This window comes from Adiantum capillus-veneris, chromosome 25, assembly GCF_014529385.1.
Source record: "Adiantum capillus-veneris isolate H3 chromosome 25, ASM1452938v2, whole genome shotgun sequence".
Taxonomy (NCBI): Eukaryota; Viridiplantae; Streptophyta; class Polypodiopsida; order Polypodiales; family Pteridaceae; genus Adiantum; species Adiantum capillus-veneris.
The window spans coordinates 63,894,998-63,919,528 of NC_140955.1; the positions used below are offsets into that span (position 1 = coordinate 63,894,998).

The 24,531-nt window shown below is 43.0% G+C and overlaps 1 pseudogene; it reads left to right on the plus strand.

The window, feature by feature from the left end:
* Positions 1-15,195: 15,195 nt before the first annotated feature.
* On the plus strand, positions 15,196-21,382 carry LOC147424998 (FT-interacting protein 3-like; annotated as a pseudogene).
* The last annotated feature ends 3,149 nt before the right edge of the window (positions 21,383-24,531 follow it).

Genomic DNA, 24,531 nt, shown 5'->3' on the forward strand with positions numbered 1-24,531 from the left:
ACCATGCAAGAACGTTGTCTTGACATCCATTTGGTGCAACACCAAATCTAATATGGCAACCAATGCAAGAAAGCATCTCAATGTAGTCATCTTGACCACCGGAGAGAAGACTTCATCAAAGTCAATGCCTTGTTCTTGCTTAAAGCCCTTGGCAACAAGCCTTGCTTTGTACTTTGGCTGACTATCATGAGCGGTGATCTTATACCTGTAAACCCATTTACAAGGTAGATCCTTTTTGCCCTGTGGTAATTTAACTAGCTTCCATGTCTGGTTTTTATGAAGAGCTGTCATCACGGACTGCACGGCCAATTGCCAATTCCCAGAGTCCTTCATTTTCACTGCTTCCTTGTAACATGAAGGCTCATTGCAATCAGTCAACATGACATAGTTCATAGATGGAACAAACCTATCAGGAGGTCGCGTGATACGTCCAGATCTACGCACAATAGGTGGCTCAGGCTCAGCCACAACCTGTGGTTCCAATCGATCCTGTTCTTGCTCCTCTTGAGCCCTGACATTTTGTCTTGCACGTGCAGGTCCATCTTCTTGGAAGACAACTCTTCTAATCTCCTCAACCCTCTCTGGTTTAGAATGATATTTGGATTCATTAAAGTGAACATCATTGCTGCGGATAACCTTTCTGGATTCGGGATCCCAAAGTCCGTACCCCATCTCACCAGAATTACCATAGCTTAGAAAGATGCACTTTCTACTCTTTGGCTCAAGTTTGTTCCTAAATTCCTTTGGAACGTGAGTATATGCCTCACAGCCAAAGACTCTGAGATGCTTGTATGAGGGTATTTTGCCTGACCATACCATCTCTGGCACTGAATCCTTCTGCAAAACCTTGCTAGGAGATCTATTTACAAGATGAACAGCTGTTGATACAGCTTCAACCCAAAACCCATTTGGCAGTTGTGCATTAGACAACATACTTCTGACCTTCTCTTGTATGGTCCTATTCATCCTCTCAGCAACACCATTTTGAGGAGGATTGTAAGGAGTAGTAAGTTCACGTTCTATACTTTTTGACTCACAAAAGTTCTGGAAGGCCTTTGAAACATACTCTCCACCATTGTCAGTGCGTAAGCATTTAAGCTTCTTGGCACTCTGATTCTCCACAAGTGTCACAAACGTTTTGAAAACACTAAACACTTCATCCTTGTGCTTGAGAAAGTAAACCCATACTTTCCTCGAGTAATCATCTATAAATGTCATAAAGTAAGAAGCTCCCCCTAGAGATAGGTTAGGCATAGGTCCACACAAATCACTATGAACAAGTGCCAAATCTGTATCTCTTCTACTGCTTCTATGCTTATGTGGCTGTTGTGTTTGCTTACCATACAGACAATGTTCACAAAATTCAAAATCATTAAATGAAAAGCGAGGCAAATAACCAGAACAAGACAAGATTTCCATTTCCTTCTTGGACATATGTCATAACCGGCTATGCCACAAAGAAATGTTCGGCTGCTCGATTACATTGATTACATTTTTAGAGACATTTGATACATAAATCATGTAATGTCCTCCAAACTTTACTCCATGTGCTACCGTCATAGAACCCTTGGATATCTTCCACATGTTCTGTCCAAAAGTGGTGACGTAGCTAGCATCATCAAGTAAACCTGTGCTGATCAAGCTCTTTGTAATTGCGGGAACATGTCTCACATTCTTCAGCGTGAAAGAAGAGCCATTCTAAAACTTCAATTGAACATCTCCAACACCTAAGATCTCACATGTCTGCCCATTGCCTAGCCGAACATGATCTTTAGTATTCACATAAGAGGTAAACCACTCCTTGTTTGGAGACACATAAAGTGATGCCCCTGAGTCTATAATCCAGTCACTCAGTGCATTTCCATCAGATGTTGTAAGAAGAGCTGAGTCCATTGTATTCTTCAAAAAGTAGATGTCTCTTGAAACTAGACTGTCATCCTCTGCAACAGTGTTTGTCACATTTATTTCTTGAATCTTCACTGAGGACTTGTTCTTCTCACCATGGTCTTCAGCTTTCTCTTTGCCTTTTTCTGCTTTCCATTCTTTGCAGTTTCTTGCCACAATGGTAGCATTCTATGTCACTCTTGCCTTTAGCACTGCGGGACTTGCTACGAGACTGATTCCTCTTTCCACCTTTGTACTTTTCTTTGGTCCTTCCCCTGACAACTAAGGCTGTTCCTTTGCCTTTGTCCATTGTCTTTCTATTGGTTTCTTCAGTAAGCAGACTTCCTTCTACACCTGCTATGTTCAAACCATCTGGAGGTGCAGAATTACTCAAAGCTGTGCGAAAAGTGTCCCAACTTTCCGGCAATGTGATCAACAGGAACATAGCTCTAACAGGTTCATCAAACTTGACACCTTGAGCTGACAACTGACTGTAGATGGTGTTGAGTTCATTCAGATGATTGGACATAGGGGTCCCTTCTTTCATCTTCAAGTCAACAAGCTTCTTAAGCCAGTAGACCTGTGAAGCTGCACTCTGCTTCTCATAAAGATCACTCAGCTTTGTCCATGCTTGATAAGCCGACATCTCGTCTACTACATTGAAGTAAACGCTTTCTGCCAAAGTCAACATAATGGTAGAAAGTGCCAATTCATCCATTTCGCTCCATTCATCTTCGTCCATATCTTCTGGTTTTATCCCCTTGAGCTTTATAGTTTTTATCTGCTTCTTTTGTACCAACACGTTCCAAATCTGCTTCTTCCACAATGGGAAATTGGTTCCATCCAGCTTCTTGATATTGTAAAGAGCAATGTCATGTGATCCAGCCATAGCTACGATTCACAGTAGTTTACTTTCTTGGGAAAAATTCGGCAGAGTTTCCCCTGTAAACTGACCTCTGAACCAATATCAACCTGTCAAATGAACTAAGAAAGCTTCAGATTCTGCATAAATTTTGGCAGATTCTCCTTTGTAAAATGGCTCTGGTGTACCCAAAAAACAGACCAAAAAACAGCTCAAAAAACCACTGTCTCTCTAACACTGTAAGCTGTGGGTAAACCTGTCCTGCACCTGTACTGTCTCTCACTATCCTGTCACTGTCCTATAAGCATAGACTGCGACAATGCCTCAACGGCAGTAAAGAAAAGATGCAATCCCAACTGTCTAACTCACAGTCAATACATCCTAGCTGCCTATCTAAGGGTGCTCGAGGGATCGCTCCAAGACCTGTATCACCGAAAGGATCTCAACATTCGAGAATCCCCCAGCTCAATAAAACCTCACTCAACCCTCAACAAAGGCTGTAGTAAATCTGACAGTACATAGACTTCCCACAAAGTCATACATCCACAAATTTCCCACTATATGTTGTAACCGTTGCGGCGATTGTTTGTAGCGTGACTCACAGCGAGCAAACCCTCAATAGACATATCATCTCTGACAATACATCCCACGTAGCTAAATAGATATTTGAGTAGATTACTGAATGGAGAGAGATAGATTTCACACACAAGAGATTATAGAGTAGAGAGAGAGAGAGATTACACACGATATACGTGGTTCACCCAATGTGGGCTACGTCCACGGGAAAGCAGCCCCTCAATGGCTTTAGCACTTCAAAAGAAGAAGTAGTTTACAAAGGGATTAAACCCTTAATAGAGCTCCCGCCTTGCTTCACTCTCACCACCTCACACTCACCTTGTTGCATCAACTTCACACTATGAAATGTGTGTAGAAATGGCCTCCTTTTATAGGCCAAAAGGGCTGCCCTCTCTTATGAGAGGCAGCCATGTGTAGCCGCCCTTGTGCGAATAAGTCCAAATCGGACCCTCCAATCCGCCCATGTGTGGCCGCCCTTGAGAAGACAAGTTTGCTTTTGAATTCGGCCACCGTCCATTGAATTCGGCCACCTGCCCCCACCGGCCATTGACTTCCGACCACCGGCCACCGGCCATTGACTATCGGCCACCAGCCAACCAACGATTGTTTTGCGACCACTTTCCGGCCGCCGTCCGGCCATAACATTCCGGAGAAAAGGAATATTCCGGCGAGGGGGGAAAAAGTCTCGGCCGCCCCCGAGGTCCCTAAAGTTGCTCCTGATTCTTGACTTTGAAAATTTTGGTTTCCGGTGAGTGATTTTCCTTCACGCACGATGGCTTCTCCTCATAATGGGGGCCTTACAAATGTGCGCTTTTACCACTGAAAATTACAACGGTAAATCAGGCTCCATACTTAACAATCTCTCACTTGGAGATTGATCTCCAAATCAAACCTATGACTACTTTCCATTCTGGCTTCTTATCCTTGAATGCCAATTGAAGATGAGCAAAAGCTCAACTTCTCCTTGTTGACCACCTTTGTAAACATGTCTGTAGGATTTTCACTTGTATGCACCTTTCCTAGCTTTAGCTGTCCCTCTTCCAAAAGAGTGCGTATGAAGTGATATTTCACCTCAATGTGCTTTGTCCTTGAATGAAAGGCTGATTTCTTCGCAAGATGGATAGCGCTTTGGATGCCACTGTACAAGAAACAATTGTCTTGTTTGAATCCAAGCTCTTCTAAGAATCTGTGAAGCCACAGAATTTCTTTGCTTGCCTCCATCATTTCTACATACTCTGCTTCCGTGGTAGAAAGTGAAACCACTTTCTGCAGCTTTGAAGCCTAGCTTATTGTTGTGCCTCCAACTGTGAACACATAGCCAGTAGTGCTTCTTCGAGTATCTTTGTCACTTGCCATATCTGCATCAGCATAACCTTCTAGAAAAATATCAGTTCCTCCAAAATACAAAGCATTTGTTGTTGTCCCTTTTAGATACCTAAGTATCCACTTCACAGCTTGCCAATGCTCTTTACCTGGGTTGTCCATGAACATACTCACAACTCCCACTACATGTGCAATGTCTGGCCTTGTCCAGACCATAGCATACATTAGAGAACCTACCGCTGCAGCATATGGAACTTTAGACATATAGGCTATCTCCTCTTGTGTCTTTGGACACATATCCTTCGTTAGTTTATAGTGACCAGCCAAAGGTGTAGAAACTGGTTTTGCATTTTGCATTGCAAACCTTTCTAGTACCTTCTTGATGTAATCTTCTTGAGATAGCTTTATTGTCTTCTTCGTCCTGTTCCTTGATATTTTCACACCAAGTATCCTCTTTGCAGCACCTAAATCTTTCATTGAAAAAGATTTAGACAACTCCTCTTTTAGGTCTTTGATGTCCTGCATGTTAGCACTTGCAATCAACATGTCATCAACATACAACATTAGGATGATGAATTTCCCATCTCCCAAATTCTTCGTGTAGACGCAGTGATCCGAGTTGCATCTTGTGAATCCATGATCCAACATCCATCGATCAAACTTCAAGTACCATTGTCTTGATGCTTACTTTAAACCATACAAGCTCTTCTTTAATCTGCAAACCATTTTCTGCTTATCTTTTACTTCATACCCCTTTGGTTGAAGCATGTAAATTTCCTCCTCTAAGTCACCATGAGGGAATGCCGTATTTACATCCATTTGCTCGAGATTTAGATCATGAGCATCCACAAGGCTTAAGACAAGCCTAATTGAGTTCATTTTTACAACAAGAGAAAATATTTCATTGAAGTCAATACCTTTCTTTTGAGAAAAATCTTTTACCACAAGCCTAGACTTGTACCTTTTCTTCCCACCTTCTTCTTCCTTCACCTTGTACACGCATTTGTTTTGAAGTGCCCGCTTACCTTTAGGCAACTCAACCAATTCCCATGTTTGGTTGCGATGTAGTGAGTCCATCTCCACTTGCATGCTCTTCGTTCATTCTTCTTTGGATTCATGTTGCATAGCTTCTTCGTATGATTCCGGCTCTCGAGAATCTGAGATCAAGAGATGGTTGAAGGAAGGAACAAACCGTTCTGGAGGTCTACTTGCTCTTGTAGATCTTCGGGGAATAGGTTGAGGCTCCTCATTTGGTTGATGTTGTTGCACATTGTCACCGTTTGCAGTCCTTGAGTCTTCACCGTCCTCAAGCTCCATGTACTCATCACCTATTTCTTTTGTTTGTTTTCTTTCCAAGTAATCTTTGTACATATTTTTCTCGTTAAAAATTACATCCCTATTCCTTAAGATTTTACCATCTTCAGGATTCCATAGGCGATACCCAAAGTCACCTTCTCCATAGCCAATGAAGAAACACTTTTTGGACTTTGCATCTAGCTTTGATCTTAGGCTTCTATCTATGTGCATGAAAGCCTCACACCCAAACACTTTGAGAAATGCATAATTCACCGGTTTACCTGTCCATGCCTCTTCTGGAACTCCCCCATCCAATGCCGTTGAGGGTGATCGATTGATTAAGTACACAGACGTACTTACAGCTTCCGCCCAAAGCTCAAGCGGTAGGCCTGCATGTAGCCGCATGCTTCGTGCTCGCTCCATGATTGTCTTGTTCATCCTTTCCAAAATCCCATTTTGTTGAGGTGTCCTTGGGGTTGTCCTTTGCCTCCAAATGCCATTGCTAGCACAAAAGCTTTCAAAAGCTTGGCTGCAATATTCGCCTCCATTGTCGGATCTGAGGCATTTAACCTTGGTACCTGTTTCATTCTCCACAAAGGCTTTCCACCTTTGAAATATGGAAAATACATCGGATTTATTCTTCATGACATAAACCCATATTTTTCTAGTCGCATCGTCTATGAATGTTACATAGTACAATGAGCCACCAAGTGATGGTGTACTTGCAAGACCCCAAACATCAGAATGAACCAACTCAAGTTTTTTATTTTTTCTTTCATTTCCTGATTTTTGAAATTTTACCCTCTTTTGTTTACCATAAACACAATCTTCACAAAACTCTAAGTCCACTTCTTTCAAACCTGGTAGAATCTTCTTTGTTTGAAGGATTTGCATTCCTTTGGAACTCATATGCCCAAGTCGGTAGTGCCACACCACACTGTCAACTTCTGTAGTTGCTGCACAAGCTGAAGGTTGCGTGCTAACAGTACACAAGTAAAGTGTACCGACTTTTTCTCCCTTAGCAACCACCAAAGATCCCTTTGAGATCTTCCACCTTTTGTTTCCGAATGCAATGTTGTGACCTTCATCATCCAATTGTCCTGTAGAGATCAAATTTTTGCGAAGAGAAGGAACATGCCTAACATCTTTAAGCTTCCACTCATTTCCATTAGCAATTTTGACAGAAACTGTACCTTTGCCGACAATCTCACAAGTTTCATCATCTCCCAAGTATACATACCCAAAATTACCTTTGGTGTAGTCTTGGAAATGTTGCTTGTGTGGTGTCGCATGGAATGAAGCCCCGGAATCTACTATCCAAGAATTAGACACATTCTCTAATGAGAGAATTAGAGAATCTTGCTCTACTTTACCTGCCACATTGGCCTCCGACGTTGGCTTGTTGTCTTGAGACTCTATCTCCTTCTTCTTCTTGGACCAGCAATCCTTCTTGACGTGGCCCTTCTTGCCACAGTTCCAACATTCAAGAACTGACTTTGTGCGTGACTTGCTCCGCCTTGAGCGATCACGACCCTTTTGGTTTTTGAACCTCTCCTTAGGCCTTCCTCTTGTTTCCACTGACAATGCAGCACTTGATGATTCCCTTGTGCTTCTCCTTCGTATTTCCTCGCTTAGGAGAACACCCACAACATCATCAAACTTAAGAGTATTTGTACCAGAAATAGAATTACTTACAGCCATCACAAGGATGTCCCAACTATCCGATAGAGATGATAGTATAAGGAGAGCTCGCACTTCTTCATCGAAATTGATTTTCACCGATCGAAGTTGACTTATGTTTGTGTTAAAGTCATATAGGTGTTCTGCAACTGAACCATTCTCTGTCATCTTTAGATTGAACAAGCGCTTCATAAGAAATACCTTATTGGATGCCGATGGTTTCTCGTAGAAGTCGTCAAGTGACTTCATCAAGTCCTCCGTGGTCTTCATCTCCGAAACATTGAAGGCCACCGTTGACGCCAAGCTTAACCGGATTGTTCCCAGTGCCTTTCGATCAAGGACAATCCATGCTTCATTTTCCATTGTTACGGGCTTCTTCGCAAGACCGCCTAGTGGTAAATAGAGATCCTTCTGGTAGAGATAGTCTTCAATCTGCATCTTCCAATGTTGATAGTTTTTGCCGTTGAACTTCTCAATCTTGAGCTTCCCTTCCTCCGCCATAACTCCCACTCAATTCAAGGAATCCTTTCCTTGAGATAATTTAGCTACGAGCAAACCTTGCTCTGATACCAGTTGTTAGAAAATAAGACGTAGCTAAATTGATATTTGAGTAGATTACTTAATGGAGAGAGATAGATTTCACACACAAGAGATTATAGAGTAGAGAGAGAGAGAGAGAGAGAGAGAGAGAGAGTACACACGATATACATGGTTCACACAATGTGGGCTACGTCCACGGGAAAGCAGCCCCTCAATGGCTTTAGCACTTCAAAAGAAGAAGTAGTTTACAAAGGGATTAAACCCTTAATAGAGCTCCCGCCTTGCTTCACTCTCACCACCTCACACTCACCTTGTTGCATCAACTTCACACTACGAAATGTGTGTAGAAATGGTCTCCCTTTATAGGCCAAAAGGTCTGCCCTCTCTTATGAGAGGCAGCCATGTGTAGCTGCCCTTGTGCGAATAAGTCCAAATCGGACCCTCCAATCCGCCCATGTGTGGCCGCCCTTGAGAAGACAAGTCCGCTTTTGAATTCGGCCACCGGCCCCCACCGGCCATTGACTTCCGACCACCGGCCACCGGCCACCGGCCATTGACTACCGGCCACCGGCCAACCGACGGTTGTTTTCCGACCACTTTCCTGTCATAATATTCCGGCGAAAAGGAATATTCCGGCGAGGGGAAAAAAAAGTCTCGGGGCCTTCCGCCCTCGGGGCCCCTAAAGTTGTCCCTGATTCTTGACTTTGAAAATTTTGGTTTCCTGGTTAGTGATTTTCCTTCACGCACGATGGCTTCTCCTCATAATGGGGGCCTTACAAATGTGCGCTTTTACCAAAGAAAATTACAAGGGTAAATCAGGCTCCATACTTAACAGTGGAAGCACCTGCAATGTCAGGATGAAATCTGGAATATCAAGCAGCAGACACAAGCTACCTGATGAACTAGTGGATGTCGCCTACAATCTGTGTAGATGCGCCCGTGTCGTATGTGACACGCCTCCAAGAACTGTGAGCTGTCCTTCGATGTGTAGACAACCACAAATCAGCACTCTGGGAGTGCCCATATCCTCAACACCTGCAGTCGTGGGCCGAAACCCCAAATTTGCAAAGTCGGATCTGCACCCGCCGAGACCACGTAGTCGAAAATGGCATGCGCAGAACTTTGTCGAAGCTGAACGGTGGCCGAGATGACCTCAGAATGAAATCTCACTCCAATCTGAGCAGGTGACTCTGGCTACCTGCAAATGCTGCCCCGAGCCTCGATCTGAGCTCAGATACCAGTTGAAGGAGTACGAGCGGAAGTGTGACGCGAGAGAGAGTGCGAGAAGAAGAGCACGACGATATGGTGAACTCGCTCTACTGTAATGTGTAGAGCATAGTGAGTTCTTATTAGGTTTTTACAAAAGAATATGTGTACATACTTCGCGGCCCGTCCACTTACCTGGGCGACCACATTGGGCTTTATACCCCAACAAGAGAGAGACTCCTAGGCCTATGTGTGTGTGTGTGTGTGTGTGTGTGTGTGTGTGTGTGTGAGAGAGAGAGAGAGAGAGAGAGAGAGAGAGAGAGCTGTGGAAGGTTTTTACACCAAATTACACAAATTTTATAAAATTTTGTGGGTTTCTCACCTTCAAAAAAAATTTAGAGGTAAGTTTCAAAGTTTGTAGGTGAAATTACACTAAACCTAGGTTTTTTTCGAGCACTAGGCTGAATGGAGAGAGAGAGAGAGAGAGTGAGAGAGAGAGAGAGAGAGAGAGAGAGAGAGAGACAGAGCCGTGTTTGTTGAAAATGTGTGTTAGCTTAATATCGTGCCGGTTTCAATTTCATTTCAAAGTTTGTAGGTGGGAGTACACTAAACCTAGGTTTTTTTCGAGCACTGGGCTGGATGGAGAGAGAGAGAGAGAGAGAGAGAGAGAGAGAGAGAGAGAGTGCCGTGTTTGTCGGAAATGTGTGCTAGCTTAATATCGTACCGGTTTCAATTTCAAAAATGCCGGTTGAGGGCAAAAGGGAGAAATTCCACCATAAAAGATAACCTAATTTTTTAAATATTTCCTCTTGACAAAATCAAGGAAATATTGCAGTGTTCATCAAAAATGTGTGTCAGCATAATATCGTGCCAGTTTCAATTTAAGAAATGCCGGTTGAGGGCAAGAGGAAAAGGAGAAACTCTGCCTAGAAATCGAGAAAAATAGTGTAAAAACCCGAAAAGATAACCTAAGTTTTAAATATTTCCTCTTGAAAAAATCAAGGAAATATTGAAGTGTTCATAAAAAATGTGTCTCAGCTTAATATCGTGCCGATTTCAATTCCGCCCAGAAATCGAGAAAAATAGTGTAAAAAACCAAAAAGATAACCTATTGTTTAGATATTTCATCTTGACAAAATCAAGGAAATATTGCAGTGTTCGTCAAAAATGTGTCTTGGCTTAATATCGTGCCGGTTTCATTTTCAAAAATGCCAGTTGAGGGCAAGAGGAAAGGGAGAAATTTTGCCCAAAATTGAGAAAAATAGTGTAAAAACCAGAAAAGATAATTTAATTTTTAAATATTTCCTCTTGAAAAAATCAAGGAATTATTGTAGTGTTCGTAAAAAATGTGTCTTAGCTTAATATCGTGCTGGTTTCAATTTCAAAAATGTTGGTTGAAAGCAAGAGGTAAGGGAGAAATTCCACCCAGAAATCGAGAAAAATAGTGTAAAAACCCAAAAATATAACCTAATTTTTAGATATTTCATCTTGACAAAAGCAAGGAAATATTGAGTGTTCGTCAAATATATCTCTCAGCTTAATATCGTGCCAGTCTCATTTTCAAAAATGCCGGTTGAGGGCAAGAGGAAAGGGAGAAATTTCGCCCAAAAATTGAGAAAATTAGTGTAAAAACCAAAAAAGATAATTTAATTTTTAAATATTTCCTCTTGAAAAAATAAAGGAATTATTGTAGTGTTCGTAAAAAATGTGTCTCAGCTTAATATCGTGCCGGTTTCAATTTCAAAAATGCCGGTTGAGGGCAAGACGAAAGGGAGAAATTCCACCCAGACATCGAGAAAAAATAGTGTAAAAACCCAAAAAGATAACCTAAGTTTTAAATATTTCATCTTGATAAAATTAAGGAAATATTGCAGTGTTCGTAAAAAAAGTGTCTCAGCTTATCTATCTATACTAATAGATAATGGGGAGGGAATTCCGGCTCCCCCCCCCCCCCCCCCCCCCCCCCTGCCACATGGCATTATTTCCTTGCTCAGACCAGTGTGCCCTGCAGCGTCGGAACAAGAGAGGGCCGGTCTCACAGGCTTCAGGCCTTGAGTGCGAACAGGAGAGAGAGAGAGAGAGAGAGAGAGAGAGAGAGAGAGAGAGAGAGAGCATGCGAATGCAAAGAGAGAGAAACAGAGCGAGAGAGTGAAAGAGCTAGGCTGAGGCCGTCGGCAGTGCTCTTTGAGGCAGAACAGTGGAGAGAGTTCCGGCTTGAGGCTCTGAGCACTACGCAAAACACAGAGAGAGCGACGAGAGATCCGATAGCTGCGTGCTCAGGCCCTGAGTGCGAGAGAGAGAGAGAGAGAGAGAGAGAGAGAGAGAGAGAGAGAGAGAGAGAGAGAGAGAGAGAGAGAGAAACTGAGCGAGAGAGTGAAAGAGCCAGGCTGAGGCTGTCGACAGTGCTCTTTGAGGTAGAACAGTGGAGAGATTTCCGGCTTGAGGCTCTAAGCATTGTGCAGAACACAGAGAGAGCCGCGGGAGATCCGACAGCTGCGTGCCCAGGCCCTGAGAGAGAGAGAGAGAGAGAGAGAGAGAGAGAGAGAGAGAGAGAGAGAGAGAGAGAGAGAGAGAGAGAGAGAGAGAGAGAGTCCGATGAATAGCTTTCTAGACTTTTTTAATGTACTTTAGTGGAAGAGGAGAAATTCCACCACAAAATGGAGAAAAATAGTGACGGACCGGGACAATCACATGGCCTCATGCTGTGGCAGTGTTCGGGGAAAAATGTGTTTCAGCTTAATATCGTGTCATTTCCAATTCCAAAAATGCATGTTGAGGGCAAGGGGAAAAGGAGAAATTCCACCCCAAACTAGAGAAAAATAACCTAATTTTTTTAAATTTCCATTTTGTATGTTTGGAAAAATGGTTTTCCTCGAACATTAGGCCCGGGCAAGGGGAAAAGGAGAAATTCCATCCCAAAATAGAGAAAAATAGTAAATGTAGAAATTTAAAATTTTCTCTTCGCAAATTCGAGAAAGGGAATTTGAATGGTTGGAAAAATGGTTTTCCTCAAAGACTTGGCCCGGGCAAGGGGAAAAGGATAAATTCCACCCCAAAATAGAGAAAAATAGTACAAAATTTTGAGAAAATAACATTGTTTTTTTAAAAAAAATCTTCGCAAATTCAACAAACTTTTTTTTTATGTTTGGAAAAATGGTAACATTGGGCTAGGGAAAGGGGAAAAATTGAAATTCCACCCCAAAATAGAGAAAAATAACCTAATTTTTAAAAATTTCCTCTTTGCTAATTCAAGAAAGGGAATTTTGTATGTTTGGCGAAATGGATTTTCTTGAACATTGGGCCCGGGCAAGGGGAAAAGGAGAAATTTCACCCCAAAATAGAGAAAAATATATACTATTATAAAGGGGAGGGATCCCCCCCCCCCCCCCCCCCCCCCCCCCTCTCCCCTACACGTGTGTAAGCTCTGCTCTCTCTCTCTCTCTCCTCTCTCTCTCTCTCTCTCTCTCTCTCTCTCTCTCTCTCTCTCTCTCTCTCTCTCTCTGACCCTGGCAATCGTGGGCGTCTGGATCCCCCAAGCTCAGTGGCCTTGTCAGTCGGTGTACCTATGGTACAGGTGGACTCTGAAGTCTACTGTGATTCCTGCTCATCTGAACGCCGCGTATGTAGTCCAAAAGCAATCAGTGATCTCCCTCTGTGAGTCTCTCCTTCTGTATGGTCTCCTCAAGTGGCTCTCCGTATGTCTGCGAACTCCAATAAAAATAGCCCAAGGCATGTCTGATCCCAGTATCTCATAACTTTGGCCAGTGGTCCAAAACCTCTCTGAATAGGCAGTGGAAGCAAGGGGTTTAAGGGTAAGAGGGAGTATGCCGCCGCCGAAGGCGACGCCGTTTTACTAGTGAATCATAAACAACCAGAGTGTTTCATAAGCAAGTTTGAAGTGTGGATCTCAACGTGTGTGTGTGTGTGTCTGTGCACGCACACACACACACAGACACACACACACACACACACACACACACACACACACACGCACACACATGAAATGGGAAAAAATAGGGTATAGTAGTCTTCAATTGTATATAATATAAGATGGAGAATAGGAGACATAGCTTCATTAACCTCTCAACATGAAGTACCTGCCCACGATGACAAAGTCCTACAAGTTTTTTGAGAAGACATGGACAATCTCCTTGTCATGGGCAAATAAAAGAGAGAGAGAGTTAAGGGGGGTTTAAGATTGCCGGTTGGAGTGTAAGTTACAGGGGTTTTAGAGTGGACTTGGCAAAATGGGATTCGCTGAAGACAAAAGCTTTTCGGATCCACCTTTACCATAGGCGGCCTCACCACCCAAGATGCATGAGACGACCACACACTTTTTCAGTGTGAACACAATCGATGCCTTGATCAAAACACCTTATTTAGCCCTTAGAAACATCAGATCTAGCCACTTCCTTGTTTTTGCTAGCATAGGAGCGGCAAAGAGTGTATACAACGGTATTTGAACTAGAGAGCTTGGACCTTAGGCGTGCTCATGTTGCAGGTCCGAGCAATATGAACCCACCCTTAAAGACAAATATGTATTCGTTCGAGCAGCCTACAAAGGCCATTGAAGATGTTAGTAAACTTATTGGTTGAAACACACAAGTATACGTTGTCATTTAGTAGTAAATGGTCATTTATTGACCTTCAATCCAAATTCTTTGCTTCCTTATACATGCGCATAAGTTTGATATGTCACTACTTAGCATTTACTAAATAATAGGTTTGCACGCATGTCTAGTTTAGGCGAATCTCAGAAGATACCACTTTGCTAGAGTGGAAAAGAAAAGGTAGCCTTTCGAGTAAAAAAGAGGGAGGAGGGCACGTTGGGGGGGAGGGGGAGAGAGAGAGAGATTGTTTTGGCAAATTGTCAGAGATGGGGAGAGTTTTATTTCTGAGTTTCATTTGGGCCCCAGAGCACTCAAGGAGAAGGAGCTCAGGAGCACAACTCACGAGCAGGAGCGGATGGATGCAGGTTGCGGCGCACCACATGGAGTGTAGCAAAATGCTAGGAGCACATAACAGGGGGCTGGGGAGTCGAGGGGGGTGCACAGGCCGGGTAGCTCGCATATGGAGCCGCAGCATGTGAGGACCGGAAGTCAGGTGTGAGGTGATGCACAAGCCAGCAACCGTATGGGGAAGGTGGTGACACGGGAGGAGTGAAGGTGGCAGGTGCCACACCTCAAGTCTGTGTGTGTGTGTGTGTGTGTGTGTGTGTGTGTGTGTGTGTGTGTGTGTGTGTGTGCAATTTTCAGCCGAAAGCAAGGGGTTGTCTAATGGAAAGAGTGTAGGTATTGAGCCATTCAAGCTCCTCTTAAGGAATTAGATGACCAAGGGTATGTTGTGTCTTTTTGGCGAGTTGTGCGAGGTGGCAGATCGTGTCTCTGAGAGTGTGTGTGTGTGTGTGTGTGTGTGTGTGTGTGTGGGGATGTGCAAGGAGGAGGTGGTGTGGCGTGTTGCAGGACAGCCGAGGTGGATCTCATGCACGAGGGCAATGGACTGTAGCATGGATGGGTTTTTCATCGCACAAACAAAGGGGAATGTCAAGTCGGTAAGAGGGCAGGGTTGTGCATAGCAAACCAAGCGAGGACTGAGTTTCCGCACACTTCAGGACAGATGTCCGCCTCTAGGTGATTGCTCTGAGAGCCATTGCAGGGAGCTGGCAAGAGAGGGGGCTGATTACTGTGTCTCTCCATTGCGCACTCGTAAGTAGGCATGGTGTTGCTCGACACAGGCCCGGGCCTTGGGGAAATTCCAAGACTGCAACCTGTATGAAATTTGGAGTTGCTATAAAGCTTGTGGAAGGAATCTGCAGAAGATTCGCTATAATGAATAGAGACCGAGTAGTAGAAGAGACTAAGGTAGGTCCCCAAAATGTTCTTTTCATTTCTTTAGATAAGAATCTGCAGAGATGCTCCCATTTTTGTTTGAGAAAAGGGTGGGAAAGGATGCGTGGAGGAATTGGACACATTTTTTTAGTTGAATATTTCGAGTTTTGTTTGAGACGCACGCCTTTGTGTGTCCACGAAGACACTGCAAGGATATAGGCGCGATGTGCAATATAATTTTTTTGTGCACGAACCGATAGAAATATTTTTTGTTAGGGAGCAAGGGAGGGACAGCACGAACCTGGAGGGAAAATGTACGACCCCGAGACAAAGGGAGAATGGCATTTGCAGAGATGGCAGGTCTAAGGGAGAAGCCGCAGAGAGAGAGAGAGAGAGAGAGAGAGAGAGAGAGAGAGAGAGAGAGAGAGAGGGAGCAACCAATGCGGGAGCCACTCTTTTCTTTCTAAGCGCGAACACAAGACAAAGAGAGGGAGATTTCTTCAAAGGCGAATGTGGGGCAGAGAGAGAGTTCTTCGATCGCTTCTGCTGGCATTGCATCTTGGTTTGAGTGAGAGGATGGAGTGTGTCAACAAGGTAGTCAGCCGTGCTATGCATCGCAAGCACGCGTGGAGCAGGACCTCCTTCGAGTTGCAGACCAGGGCACGCAGTCGCGAGAGGGATCATCTGCATCGATTTGCTGCAAGCGGGCTATGTATGCAGAGCCGCACGAGGGGAGGGGGGGGTGATGTCGACAGATGGGATTACTTTCCCTTTGAAATTTTGAGGGTCCTGCGAATCTCGGAGACAAATTAATTGTCTTTTTGAGAAAGTTGACCCAAAAATAGGTTTGCCAAACTGTCTCATAAAAGGGAATGAAGAAAGATCCCTTGGTTTTAGGAGAAAGGGAAAAGAAAAGGGCACTTCCTTGAGCCTCGTAGAAAGGGAAAAGTGATGAAACAAATTGAATTTTTTTTGGGTTGCAACCTTCTTATGTTTGAGTTTAATGGTCCACTATGTAGAATGTAGGTGTGCCAAAGGGGAAAATCGGCAGATGTCGCATGTAGGGGAGAGAGAGAGAGGGAGAGGTATCGTAGGAGAGAGATTTTTTCCTTTTGTGTACGTGTTGCAGCAACAAAGTAGAGCTATGTCGCTTGAGCTGCGTAGGGAAGGAGTCTCTCTGTCTGTGTCCACGTTTCCTCATTGTAGGGGAGAGATTGCGTCTGCGTCAAGAATGGCAGGAGACAGAGGGAGCTAGTAGGAGGTCTCTCTCTCTCTCTCTCTCTCTCTCTCTCTCTCTCTCTCTCTCTCTCTCTCTCTCTCTTGTGTGCGTGTGCCTTGCAAGTGCGCAAGCAGCAATGGAGATGATGTGTGTGTGTGTGTGTGTGTGTCCATGCTACAGGAGTGGAGCCGAGAGTGAGTGGAAACCATTGCTCCGCACGGGTGCTAAGCCAGGCTCCGAGGCTTCATGGCGAAACTGGAGGTGCTAATGCAGACCTGGAGAAGTTGTGGTTGATATCATGGGCAACACGGAATCACTGGCGTATCCAGTGAAGGAGCAGTAGATGGTGCGCAAGGGGGGATTGGCCCATATGTCTGCTCATGTGAGACGGGCAATGGAGGCGAGAGGACGACAAGAGGGAGCAGGGGTGTGGAGGGAATGGCAAGGGATGTGCTAGCTAGACTTTTCCTTTGGGGAAGGAGGTGACAGGCAGGGAATCAGTAAAGAATCCATCTAATAAACTTGGACCCAATAGTTGACCCAGTAGTAGGTAGTCCCATCACTTGGGAGCTAACATCACTTGCACCAGTGTTAAAAAAAAACCGGGGTCTAGTGTATTTTAACCGACTGAAATTATAAAATCCCGGTTTGATTTTGAGCTTGCCTTTAAGAAAACCGAAAAATTTACACAAGTTTTAGTGTAATTACCGGCAAAAGCTTCAAATTTTGACCTAGAAACCGGGAGAATTTCAAGTTTCCCCTTATTTTGTTCGGTTAAAAGAAATGTACTTTTCTAACCCTGACTTGCACCCTTCCAACTCCCTTTGTTAGATTGCCATTGATGGTTCCCCACCACTAGAAAGTACAATTGAAAAGCCTGATTTGAAGCAAAGTTCAAACACCTTTCCACAATCTTTGAGTCGATCGTGATTGTAGGTCCAATGTAGGTGCATTAACTATTATCATGGCAAGTATGACCTTCACAATTGCTTGCATTGACATGGTAAGCAAGCAAAAGATGAGGCAACGTGTATGTGACAGCTGTTGGAAACTCAAACCACTGATGTGATTGAAACTTTTTCACGCTCACATGCAAGGAGGGAGGGGGTAATGCTAGAGGTAAAGTTATTTGATGGGAGGGGGGTAACTCAAAACAGATATCCTCTCCCCTGGAGGGCCCCCCCCCCCCCCCCCCCCCCCCAGGCCACAACTATTTGTGTTGTGGGATGTAGGCCTTGTCTCCACATGACACGTCAACAATATTGACTGGATCAAGAGTGGGGGTGCATTTGATGAGCACATACAAAATCGGGTGGGGGTGCATTTGATGAGCATGGTCTCGTGGTGGGGGAGGGGGCTAAGACCCGAACTTAGATTTTGCAAGCTCCAGATTTTCCAAATTCTCCAAATTCACTACATTCGCTTTTGACTGCTTGATTTGTGCAAATGGCAGAAGCCCTAGAGAAGTGTGCGCAGGTAGAGGCATAGGGGCACATTTGCATGCAACAAAGGGCGGGGGTTAAATTGATGTTAGGTCCTTTGTCGCTATTAGGCCCCCCCCCCCCCCCCCCAACACGAGAGGGGGTCAGCAGTTTTCAAGTTACCCCCTCAACTTCACACAAAAATCGATTTCCTCCATAACCAATTCTTCCTCACACTCAAATCGATTTCCTCCATAACCAATTCTTCCTCACACTCACACGTAGAGAAAGTTGAAGGGATGTGGACCTTGAAAAGGTGAAGTGATGGATGTTCACTTTTAAAATAAACATTTTCACCTTGCAAAAGTTTTCCATGCCTTTAAATAAACAATATACAACCCTTGTTTAATATTTCAAGGCAAAGCGAAGTGACGTTGGAGAATTCCAAAGCCCATTATTTCACATAACGTGACGTTGGAGAATTCCAAAGCACATTATTTCACATAACGTGCCAGGCTGGGGCTAACTACACCTCTCTTTGAGGTGCAGTTGGCTTACCCCCCGCTCAAATAACGAATTACTTTTCCCATCATGTGTGGACGTGAGCTGGAAGGTGTAATTTTGTTCAAATAACAAATTATCCCCCTTCGTGTGGGGGGCCTCTTATTCTAACGAAGGCTTCGCTAGTCCAACTCTGCCAAAAACAGCACAAAATGAGTGACGCCATCTTCACCCCCTCCAGCCATGCGTGCGAATGTGCCCTAGGCTAGGGCTCATGATCAAAGGCGTATTGTAAAAGCTCTCTCTTTTTATGGAGGGGGGCCGAGGCCTACGTGGCACCTCCGTTTCAAAATTTACCCTTTCTTGCGTCAATAATGGTGCAGAGCATGCCTTCGCTAGTTCCATCTCCCTTACTACTACTCTCATGCCGATGTCGACTAATGCATGCTCCTTCCTCTCCCCTCTCGCTCTCTCTCACAGAGCAGCTCCAAAGCCTTCCACAAAGGAAGCAATTTTAGTTGGACGAGTCAGCTAGGGAGCACAACAAGAGAATCCTCATTATTGGAAGCCCATTGTAAGCTGAATTTGTTTGTCCAAAACCTGGGGTTGCATTATGCAAGCCCTGAACATACTGCCCCTCTAGAAGGTAACGCAAAAAAGCAAAAGTGTAAGATTGCCACGGAATGATGAGTGATGGTCCAATGTATTTCTCACGCTCACAATATGGTATCAAGGCCTTGCAAAGAAAGATGATTTCTTGGGTGTTGTTTCATTTGGTATTCAGGAAATCCCCATGAAAGTTCCTCTTCATAGGGGCCAGTGTTCCTCACTAGTATTAATACTAGAAGAGGACCAAGGCCAACAAGGAGACAAAATGCTTTGTGTTTGAACTTTGGATGGGGACCCAAGCTGATAAAGCTTTCTCTGAAAAATGGATTTCCACTCCTGAGTTTTTTGCACAATGGTTCTAAGGCTATGGTCATGCGAGGCTTAGTTATCAGTTATTTGAACTGATAACTAAGCTTCATTTTTTTTATTTTTTATTTTAAAACCATCAAGGCGCAAGGAAGGAAGTAGGGAGAAACTATACACATATCATGTATTTACAATTGTACATTGTTGCACATTACACCCTCGAGAGGCAACCGTGGGAACCACCCCCCCAATAGAGAAGGAGAATGAATAACTAAGCCTCATTCTTTTTCCCACGTAAAGAAGAGCATTAAACTAATAACAATGACTACCCTTCGTAACTATGACAATTTTGGCATAGTTGCGAAGTTCAAGACATAGTTGAGAGTTTGAATGAATAACTAAGACTTGCATGACCATGCAAGAGGCTTAGTTATTCATTCTCTGCTCTATTTGGGCATAGTTGGCATAGTTATCTATAATTGATAACTAAGCCCCCTCCGACTATAGCCTAAGGTTGGCCTTCCCCCTAAGCTTTGGCATTTCAAAGTGGATGTTTACATTGAAGATTCACACATGTGACAGAGAAGTTTGGGTATCCCAAGATAAGCATGATAGCACAATTGGGTATTAGGTGATGAAGACTAGAGTATCCACAAATAGGAGCACATCCTATTTATGTCGCACGAAATGCCATCCCCAAGGATGGAAACGGTGTTTCTATGTTACTAGGAAGGGGAGGCATTTTTTATGTTGTGAGAAACAGGGGGAATGCGAGTTGGCTACTAGCTCGTATTAAAATTTACTGCTTTAACCTATTCAAGTTTTTACTTTAGTCTATTGCTGGAATTTCTATGTGAAACTAATAGAACCATAAGGGTAACTAGCCTTTCTTGTAAAACATGTCGTAAATGAAGAACTTTGGGGGGGGGGGGGGGGGGGGGGGGGGGGGGGGGGGGGGGGGGGGGGGGGGGGGGGGGGGAGGAGGAGGAGGAGGAGGAGGAGGAGGATGGTTTGCACATGCACATGCTGATTTATAAGCACTAAGCATTGGGACTTGCACAAGGAGTGATAGAATAGAACAATTCAACATTGGAGAGGCTTTGTAGTCACTTCATATCGGTGCCAAGATTCATCACCTTCGAGTTTTTCATATGTATACTCCTACGTTTCCTAGGTTTTGTAGTTGTTGTTTCAAGCTGCAATTGGTAGGCTACCATTTCTTGTGTGGAAACGTTTCATGCAGCACTGCATCCTATCCGTTTTGGAAAGAGGATAAATTGTTTGTTACTATTCAATGAGAAAATGATGCTTAACATTGAGGAGAAAGTGAAGTCCAGAATGGATGAAGTTCTTGGGCAGACTAAGATCAACTTGATAGTAGTGGAGAAGAGGTATCTCTGTAGACTAGTGGAATCTACGTGGTTTCATCTAGAGAAGAGTGAAACATAAAATAAAAGACTTAGGGGTTGAATCCATTCAAGGCTATGCTTTGATGATGGATACCATGTTTTTGATGAAAGAGCGTATATCAGGTCTAATACAAGCTTACCACCAAACAACTATAGAAGAAATCCTTGGGAGTCCTTGAAATTGGGACCCTTGGCGCCCAAACTCTGCCGCCGCCAACAAGAACTAAAGATGGATGGAGATCTAATGATGCTTATTGCATTGCCAAGTATGGACTAGAGTGGGTGCAAATGCGTACTATCACTGATACCTAGATGGAATTAGCAGCAAACTTACAATGGTTGTGCTTGGTAATTCTCACAATCAACAAGCTGAGAAGGAGCTAGGTAGCAAAGATGTTTGCATACAAATGATTAGGATATAGTTATCTACACTAGAAGATTTTAGTGGCTATATGAACTTCTATCCCCATCTTGTGTTGCACCCATCCGGTGCAAGGGAACTAGGAGAGTTGAAACTAGCCATAAGGTTTTGTGTTATATCCACCTTCAATGTTAAGCATGCCTACATGCAACCCTTGCTACCCAGCATATTTTGTATGTACCCATTTATGACTTTGGAGCAACATCATCTATCAAAAAATCTAATATCTAACCAACCCAAATTATTTTCTCATATTAACCTGATCATTTAATGTGGGAGAATAAGTGGGAACAAGGGTTAGAGTATAAACACGTGCTTATGGATCTATCTCAACACGGGCCAAGGTTAAAGGGGTCCAAATGAGAGATAGCATGTCAAAGAGCAAGGCTAGCTAATGGAGCTTAAAGACCTTAGGGTTAGCTTCATTAACACTAGTTTGGTACCAAAAATGACATTTTAGTGTCCTTTTTTTGCGAATTTAAATAAAATGGTACATGAAATCTAGAACACATCTCAAGAAATGTTTTTGCACACTTATGAAATGTTATTCAAAGTACTCATAGAAATTATAATCCCTCACTTTTGATCATAACCTCAATAGTAACTATACTCAATAAAAAAACCTACGCAAAGCAGCATTCAATGTTTCATTAAAACTCGTACTCTGGCTTAAGAAAAAAATGAGCAGGGTGCATGCAATAATCCGTGTTAGCTACTTATACATGTGTTTGATTTTTTTGCAGTTGTCATGTGAGAAAAAAATCCTTTGTGACTAGAATTAAACATAGAAAGTCATGTGGATCAATTATGCAACGTTCACAAATTCAATTAACGATCACAAAAAACATTTAGTGCATCTAAATTTACAATGTCTTATGATGGATATATACTAGATCTATGACTCCATTACATAAGGTGATAATTTTTAATGGTTATGCAAGCCACATTTGGTGATTTATGGCATATCCAAAAAATTGTGCATGTTGTAATTATGATTTTATATTTATCAAAGATAAGCCTTAAAATAAAGTCCACTTTTGGATTTTTTTCATTTATCTCACTTATTTGTATACAGATTTCTCATCATCTGGACACAATTGGGAGATTTATATACACATTTTCATTAGTTTTTCATAGCAATATTTTTTCTGCAAGAAACTACGCACTACAATTTTTTTGAAAATGAGCTTAAATTACAAGATGCTTATGAGTTTGAACGCTTGAAAAATGCTTAGTTGATGAGTACTGACCTATAGATACATTATACACCTTAGGTTTTGTCCCATAACCATATCATGTTAATGAAAGAGGCCTTGAGGGACCAAAATTTTCCTCTCTGTCAGCATTTTCAAGATTTTGGTCTTTTGATTATACCAGAAATCTAGTCCGATAACTAGGTTATGAAGCTCAATTTCTTGCTATAATAAGTTTTTTCCTATCTATACACCTTGAAATCTATGCAAAATATTATTTTGATGAGAAGTTATATTCAATTTATGAAAATTTTGTTAAAACTGCACTAAATTTCTATGGATTTTTTCATCTTAAAACTTATCATTATAATCTTAATTTGATATTAAGTTTGGAAAAAGTAAATTTGGCTATGTTCTTCACCTCATAGCTGACCTAAGATATGAACGTGACCTATGAATTTTTTTTCTAGATTCACCAAATAATTATGACAAGTTGCTAAAAAAATAGGACACTTTAGTGTCTCAAGACATTTGAGTGTCCGATTATAGAACTAGTGTTAAAGACCTCTAAAGGTTAGTGTTAAAAGTCCTTTGACCTTAGGCAAGTTAGGGTTGTGCTTGAGGTGGGAAGCCGGCCCAAACTTGAGGTGCTTGTCGTGCTTGTTGACTAAGGTGCTTGACGTGCTTGAGGTACTTGAGGTGCTTAATGACTAAGGTGCTAAGGTGCTCCATGTCTAAGGTGCTTGAGGTGTTCCACAAAGTCAAAGCACATCCCTACACAAGGGGGGTGAGCCCTCATTGTAGGAGCCAAAGAGAGAACACACACACCCTCACACATTCAAGTCTTGCCTAATGAAGCAACAAGGACACATGTCAAGCTCCTATCCATGTTGCCCTCATAAGGTACCTAAAGCCTATTGGTTGTGCTCTCAAGGGGTCCAATGATAATTTAGCTAATTTAATTAATCATGTATGCATTTATCAAGTCCTCTCTCTCAAAGGGGAAAGGGCGACACTTGTCCCAAGGCTAGCATGCTTGCTTGATATGCACTCTGCATGTGATTGGCTAGGCTTGAAGGGGTCCAATGAGATTCCATCTTGAGCTAGAAGAGGGGGTCAACCAAAGAAAGGAGGGGCTAGCTTGGGGGATATACTCTCCCCCCCCCCCCCCCCCCCCCCCCCCCCCCCCCCCCCCCCCCCAACACACAGACACACACTCATTGTGTGAAGTCCAAAGTACAAGAGCTCCATCTCCTTCTCCAAATTAGTAGAGAAGTTGAGAGCCTACACCAACACTCTTTGCTATGGAATGCAAATCCAACCAAGATCCATGCTTCAATGCTTAAGCTCTCCATCTTCTTCTTCTTCATTACTATGCTATTATGCTATGCTAAGCAAGAAGAGTGATAATAAGTGAGGAACTATTTCTTTCCCCTATGAATTCTTCTTCTTCCTCTACCCTACCCTCATTCCCCGCTAGCTCTCTCTACCTTTGAAGGTGTTTGAGGCCTTGGGACTGAGGACGGGGATGGTTAATGATTTTTGCAAAGATTATGTTATGCTCATGATGCATGAAGTTTTCCATCTTCATTGCATCACCTACATCACAAGAAACACAAAGATTGTATTGTACCAGGTCTCTCTTGATGGGAGAATCTAAAATACAAAAGCCTATTGAAGGGGAGACCGGCTCCACATAAATCCGGTCCTCAACTGTTGTCAAGTTTTCTAACTCTCTCTCTTGCAAAAGAATTGTTCATGCCAAGTTCATTAAGTATTATGGTTATGTTGCTACTTCTAATTAATTTTACCCTTTATATTCTCAAAGTAATCTCACAAAAATGCTCACTCTAATTCTCTTAATTCCGCTATTCTCAAAGTTTATAGGCCATTTCCATTACATTGGTATCAGAGTATTTGGTTTCTCTTTTCTTGCTTAAGAAGAGAGGTCCTTAAGTAGCCTATTAATGGTTTATTTTTTTAATTATATTAGGGTTAGTGGGAGTAGGATCTATTAGCCGTTTTGTTGAACCCACTATGTGGGCTATGGTGCACACCTCGGGAGCTTTGGTCTTAATAATGGGGTCTTTTTAGACTTGCGTACAACTTTACCAGTATTGAGCCATAAGAACTTTGAAAGGAGATATCCCTCAGTAATTCTGCAATATTAGACCCACTCCACTACTCTATAATTAACCAATTAAAGACGTGGGTGTAGATGGTTAAGTTCTCATTTTAAAAGGCTAAGAGGAGTAGC